The sequence below is a fragment of the Chiloscyllium plagiosum genome, unplaced genomic scaffold, assembly GCF_004010195.1.
Source record: "Chiloscyllium plagiosum isolate BGI_BamShark_2017 unplaced genomic scaffold, ASM401019v2 scaf_93098, whole genome shotgun sequence".
Lineage (NCBI taxonomy): Eukaryota > Metazoa > Chordata > Chondrichthyes > Orectolobiformes > Hemiscylliidae > Chiloscyllium > Chiloscyllium plagiosum.
Window position 1 is genome coordinate 2,131 of NW_025203489.1, and position 6,456 is coordinate 8,586.

The following is a 6,456-nucleotide window of genomic DNA, read 5'->3' on the forward strand; positions in this document are numbered from 1 at the left end:
GGGGCTGTGTGTGTTTGCCTGTGCCCGTCTGTGTCGGAGTGGCATGAGGGGTGTGCCAGTGTTGGAGTGGCAGTAGGGGTGTTGGAGTTGTGGGGCTGTGTGTGTCTGCCTGTGTCAGAGTGGCAGGAGGGGGGTTGGCCTGTGTCTGCCTGTGGCGGAGGTGTGTGTGTCTGCCTGTGGCGGAGTGGCAGGAGGGTTGTGCGTGTGTCTGCCTGTGGCGGAGTGGCGGGATGGGTGTGGGTGTCTGCCTGTATCGGTGTGGCAGGAGGGTTGTGCATGTGTCTGCCTGTGTCGGAGTGGCAGGAGGGTTGTGCGTGTGTCTGCCTGTGGCGGAGTGGCAGGAGGGTTGTGCGTGTGTCTGCCTGTGGCGGAGTGGTGGGATGGGTGTGGGTGTCTGCCTGTATCGGTGTGGCAGGAGGGTTGTGCATGTGTCTGCCTGTGTCGGAGTGGCAGGAGGGTTGTGCGTGTGTCTGTCTGTGTCAGAGTGGCAGGAGGGTTGTGCGTGTGTCTGCCTTTGTCAGAGTGGCAGGGTCAGGGGTATGCCTGTCTGTATCGGAGTGAGGGGCAACGGTGTCTCCCTCAACGTGTCGGAGTGGGCGTGTGTGTGTGTCTATCTGTGTCGCAGTGGGGCGTTGGGGCGTATGTGTGGGAGGGTGTGTCTGGCCGTGTCGGAGTGTATGGACGTTTGTGTGCCTGTGTTCGAGTGGAGGGGTGTCTGTGTCTGCTTATGTTGGAATATGTCTGTGTGCGAGTGTCTGTGTCTGTCTATTGGAATGGGCTGGGAATGTGTGTTTGTCTGTCTCTGTTGGACTGGGGGTCGAGCGTCTATGTCTGTCTCTGTTGGAGAAGGGGGACAATGTGTGTCTCTGTGTGCATGGGTGGCCGTGGCGCAGGTGTGGCTGGCGATGCAGTTTGCAGCATCTTGCACCTCAGCACCAATCCCATATCCTTTTCTGAGTTTTCCAGTTTCCAGTGTACCTTGAGCAGGAAAGTGAGAGTGGAGTCTTGGCGGATCAGGGGTAAATGTAATTTTCCGCTTGGGCATGGTTAGGTTTCATCTGCGGTGTTTAATATACACAACATTCAGCCAATCAGTGTTAGGTGTCAAAGTATTCGCGCCCTTCAAAAATAAACTCAACAAGAGGGAGAAAATAATAACTAAGCACCACTCTAGGAATGACCGCTGCCAGTTGGATCTAATGTGAGCTGAAGATAGTTGTGAGATGATAACAAAAACGTTTGCCTTTTTTTCTACTAGCCCATTAACTTTGTGGTTTCTCGACATGGGTTTTTGATTGTCTTTAGACACTTAATTTTGCTCCATTTAGAAAATACTCTGGATCTTTTTTGATCTCTGATGGGTGACCTCTCACTTCACATTGAATTTCATTCGTCTCATTTGCCCTCTGCAATTTTGTCAATGTCGCTTTATAATTGCTCCCATGTTTTACTGCTTTATTTACTGTACCACCTAAGCTGATATTGCCATCAAACATGCATGTATAAATGTTTTTCTTTATACATGTATAAATTTAATGCAAATCTGAGGCTGGAAAGATTAATTTTAAACTGGAGACCCATTCTGCACAATTAAATGAAATTAAAGTGGTATTCTTCTTTAAAGTTGGGCAAGTTTATATAGAAACAGTTTTACTTAAAATAAATTAAACTTTGAAACTGTTTAATACCTTTTTAAAAATATTATTGTCTTCAGCAAAGCTATCACGGAGATTGCTGTTAATTTAACAACAGGAATGGCAGTCATCACTGTGTAAATCAGATGCACTGCAGAGATTCACCAAAGATTCTCAGACTGCACCTTCCAAACCCATGACCATTTCCGTAAGGGCAGCAAATACATGGGAACGCCACTACCTGTAAGTTCCCCTCCAAGACACTCACCATTCTGGCTTATATTGCTATTCCTTCACTGTTGCTGGGTCAAAATTCTGTCAATCCCCCCATAATAGCATTGTGGATCAACTGACAGCAGGTGGACTGCAGTGCTTCAAGAAGACAGCTCACCACCACCTTCTCAAGGGCAACTAGGAATGGGCAATAAATGCTGGCCTGCCAGTGATACCAAAATCCCACAAATAAGTGGAAAAAAAAGTCACGGCTAGTCAATTATGAATCAGTACAAGTTGATAGTTGATTTGAGCTGCTTTTCTATTAACTTTACAAATACAGATCTTGTGCTTAATGTTCCTGTTGCTTTACTTGCATGCTAATTGCCAATTGCTACTAAGTTGATCATGGCAAAGTCCTTTGGTAGTGTGATCATTTTTGATATTCGGGGATGTATTGCCAATCAAGTGAGCTGCTTTACCTTGGATGGTGTCAGAGCATTTTTGGAGCTGCACTGATCCAGACGAGTGGAGAGTATTTCCTCATACTTCTGACTTGTATCTTATAGATGGTGGTAAAGCTTTAGGAGTTAGGTGGTGAATTACTCGCAAGGTTCCTAGCCACTGCCCTACTCTTGTAGCCGCAGTAATTATTGTGGCTAGTCAGCTTTCTGGTCAGTGGTAACCTCCACATTGTTAATAGGGGATTGTGTATTGCTAAGGCCATTGAATTTCAAGGGATGATGGATAGAGTCTCTTCTGTTAAAGATGGCATTAAAAATCTCTTGTTGCAAGATTATTAATTAACTTCTTTCTCATTGCACAGAAACCAATTTAAAGTAGCCGGTTTCCTACAAGGTTCCTCAACATACTTGTCTGAAAAAACAGTCTTATACACACTTCAGGAGGTCACCTGCCACGTTGTTGGTAATGTGGTTTGTTCAATGTATATGAGGATTAAAGTCAGTAATAATTACTGTGGCATTCTTGTTGGATTCACCTTTAAATACCTGTTTACTGCCGTCCCCTAACTTATCACTACTGTTGGTGTCCTACAGGCTAATCTGACCGATGTTTTCTGCCCTTTGTTGTTTCTTCACTCCTGATTCTGCAGCTAGATATCCTGCGCTAAGTCCTTTCTCACTTTTGTGCCAGTTTAATCTTACACTAACAAAGCTATCCCACCTTTTTTTCCTTATGCCTATTCTTCCTTCCAAAGCTTCAAAACGTTTTGGTGCAGAGAGATTGGGTGACTTTTCGTATGAGTTACTGAAAACTAGTATACAGGTACAGCAGATAATAAGAAGGGCAAATTGAATTTTGACATTTATTATTAATGGGATGGAGCATAAAAGTAAGATGGTGCTGTCACAATGTGCAAGGTGTTGATGAGACTGTCTGTTTGGTACTATGCACAGTTTTGGTCCTCTTTCTTGATGTAATTGCCTTAATTCCAGCGATGACAGGCTTTCGCATGAGCGATTGAACAATATTAGCCTATAATTATTGCAGACAGATAAGGGGAGACCTAATTGAGGTATGTAAGATGCTAAAAGAAATTGATAGTGTTGACATAAAAAGGATGCTTCCCCTTATGGGGCAATCTAAAATGAGGTCATTGTTTTAGGCTTAGGGTGGGGTCAGATTTAAAAGTTGTGAGGAGAAATGATTTCTCAAAGTGCATTGAATTGCTGGAATTCACTAGCCCAAAGTGTGCTGGATGCTGGAATACTGAATATCTTTGAGGAGGAGATAGACAGATTTTTAATTTGTAAAGGGTTAAAAAGTTGCAAGGAGTAGTCAGCAAAGTAGAGCTGAGGCCAAGATGAGATCAGTCGTGATCGGGTCAAATGACAGAGCAGGCCTAAGGGGCTGAATTAGCTATTCCTCGCTTGTGATGTTCTTATGTTCCTAAAGATTGAATATCCTTAGTTGTTCAGTTGTTAGCCTTGGTTACCTTGCAGCCTTATTTCTGGTATCGTAATCATAGCGTACGTCCTTACAATTATTTACGCTGTTGCTTCAAACTTTAAATGTTTTCACACATATTTTGTACTGTGGCCCAATTTGCTACAAACCCTTTATTTCCACTTTCTTTCATTTTTCTTTTCTGTTTTTCTATACTTCATTTCCATTTTTGTTTCTCTCTTTCTATCTCTCCACACAGGCTCTCATCCCTCAGCTATTCTATAAATACGTTTTATAACTCTAATGGCTCAGAATGTAAACAATTAAGAATATGGATTCTCTGTCTTCCAGATTGTAAATTTTCGGGTACCTCTATTAAAATATAAGAAACAGCCCTGAATTAGTTGACCCCTTGTGTCGCTCCACTATCCAATAAGGTCATGGCTGATTGTCAGCTTATCTCCAAATAAAGCTTCTACTTCTCTCTCAATTAAAGAATTCAAGCAGCTGACACCAAAATTGGAGGTGTAGTGGACAGCGAAGAAGGTTACCTCAGATTACAACAGGATCTTGATCAGATAGGCCAATGGGCTGAGGAGTGGAAGATGGAATTTAATTTAGAAAAATGTGAGGTGCTGAATTTTGCAAAGGCAAATCAGGGGAGGACTTATACACTTAATGGTAAGATCCTGGGGAGTGTTGCTGAACAGACCTTGGAGTGCAGGTTCACAGTTCCTTGAAAGTGGAGTCTCAGGTAGATAGGATAGTGAAGAAGACATTTAGTATCCTTTCTTTATTGGTCAGAGCATTGAGTATAGGAGTTGGGAGGTCATGTTGTGGCTGTACAGGACATTGGTTAGGCCACTGTTGGAATATTGTTTGCAATTCTGGTCTCTCTCCTATGAGAAGGATGTTGTGAAACTTGAAAGGGTTCAGAAAAGGTTTGCAAGGATGTTGCCAGGGTTGGAGGGTTTGAGCTATAGATAGAGGCTGTACAGGCTGGGGCTGTTTTCCCTGGAGCGTTGGAGGCTGAGGGGGGTAACCTTTTTAGAGATTTATAAAATCATGACGGTAAATAGACAAGGTATTTTCTCTGGGGTGGGGGAGTCCAGAAGTAGAGGGCATAGGTTTAAGGTGAGAGGGGGACAAATTTAAAAGGGATCCAAAGGGCAACTTTTTCATACAGAGGATGGTGCATGTATGGAATGAGGTGCCAGAGGATGTGGTGGAGGCTGGTACAATTACAGCATTTAAAAGGGTACATGAATAGGAAGGGTTTACAGGGATCTGAGTCAAGTGCTCACAAATGGGACTAGATTAGTTTACGATATCTGGTCGGCATGGACATGTTGATCAAAGGGTCTATTTCCATGCTGTGCTACCGACTATCGTCAAAATTCCTCCCCACTACCTTGTTCAATTATTTACGTTCATTAGTCCCATCTTTCAGACACATACCCCCCCACTCCAAAAAAATCAGGAACACATACCCCTCCCCTATCTTTCATCAAGGACCTATTTGTCATGTTGCTCATATAGTGTCATTTTCAACTCTTACAGGGCAAAGAGATAGGTTTGTCTTGCACTCTCCACCTCAACCTATCTAGTGATATTCCCAGTGACTTCTTCATTCAGATTTTGTACTATTAGAAATTTCAAACAGTAGCAAACAGCTCCCTCCCCTATCTTTCATCAAGGACCTATTTGTCATGTTGCTCCTATAGTGTCATTTTCAACTCTTGCAGGGCAAAGAGATAAGTTGAGGTGGAGAGTGCAAGACAAACCTATCTAGTGATATTCCCAGTGACTTCTTCATTCAGATTTTGTACTATTAGAAATTTCAAACAGTAGCAAACAGCTTTCTAAATTCTTTTTCTTTTGAAGTATTTTGAAGGTGTGCAAATCCTGTTTTTGGGAAGCTTCTAGTTGGGAATGGAAAATATGGATAAATCTTGCCTTTTCAAATCTCCTTGCGAGCAGGAAAGTAAAAAGAAACAATCAGGTATGAGCTGACTGAATTGTGTGAAGTGGGATTTAGTCAAATTTATCTCTCTAGTTCTGAAGACACTCAAGCTAGAGAAGACTGTGATATGTAAGTTATGTAATCCTGTACAATCTAACTTTGAAGTTGTCAGCTGTGGTTCCATTAGCACTCTTATCTCAGAATTTAGTTGTTTCAAATTTCTTTCATGCATTTGAGCACAAAATTATAGGCCAGTTCTGCATTGTTGGAGGTGCTTAATTGATGTCTTATCGATGCTCTCAGGTGGATCTAAAAGACCCCATTTCATTGCACATCTTCAGCATCGAGCACTTAACCCTGCTGTCCTGGCCAGTATTTGCCCCTCATCAGTATTGCAATGCTGTCTGAGAGCTTTTCAGTGTTCAAATTGACTACTGCAGTAGCTACACTTCTTAAAACAGACAGCTGGGAGTAAATTGTTTTTTGGATGTTCTGACATGGTTAAAATGTTCTACGTAAATGAAAGCTGTTCTATTTAGAAGTCATTTTCAAATTCTTACTAAAATTGTGATAAAACTGAGCTTTTAGTTTTTCTATGGCTGAAATCAACTCACTAAAGCAGTTTCCAAAGTAGGTCGAGAATTATTTGGTTAAAAATCACACAACACCAGGTTATAGTCCAACAGGTTTAATTGGAAGCACGCTAGGTTTCGGAGCGACGCTCCTTCATCAGGTGAT

At 42.4% G+C, this 6,456-nt stretch overlaps 1 long non-coding RNA gene across 2 annotated transcripts; it reads left to right on the forward strand.

The window, feature by feature from the left end:
* The first annotated feature begins 381 nt into the window (after positions 1-381).
* Positions 382-6,383, forward strand: LOC122546292. 2 transcript variants are annotated; one of them, XR_006310707.1, is made up of 4 exons: positions 382-1,201; positions 1,715-1,877; positions 2,674-2,774; positions 5,640-6,383. It is a non-coding gene; the product is annotated as an uncharacterized LOC122546292 (long non-coding RNA). The 2 variants fall into 2 exon arrangements; XR_006310706.1 differs by lacking the exon at positions 1,715-1,877 and having other exon boundaries at positions 394-1,201.
* Positions 6,384-6,456: the final 73 nt, after the last annotated feature.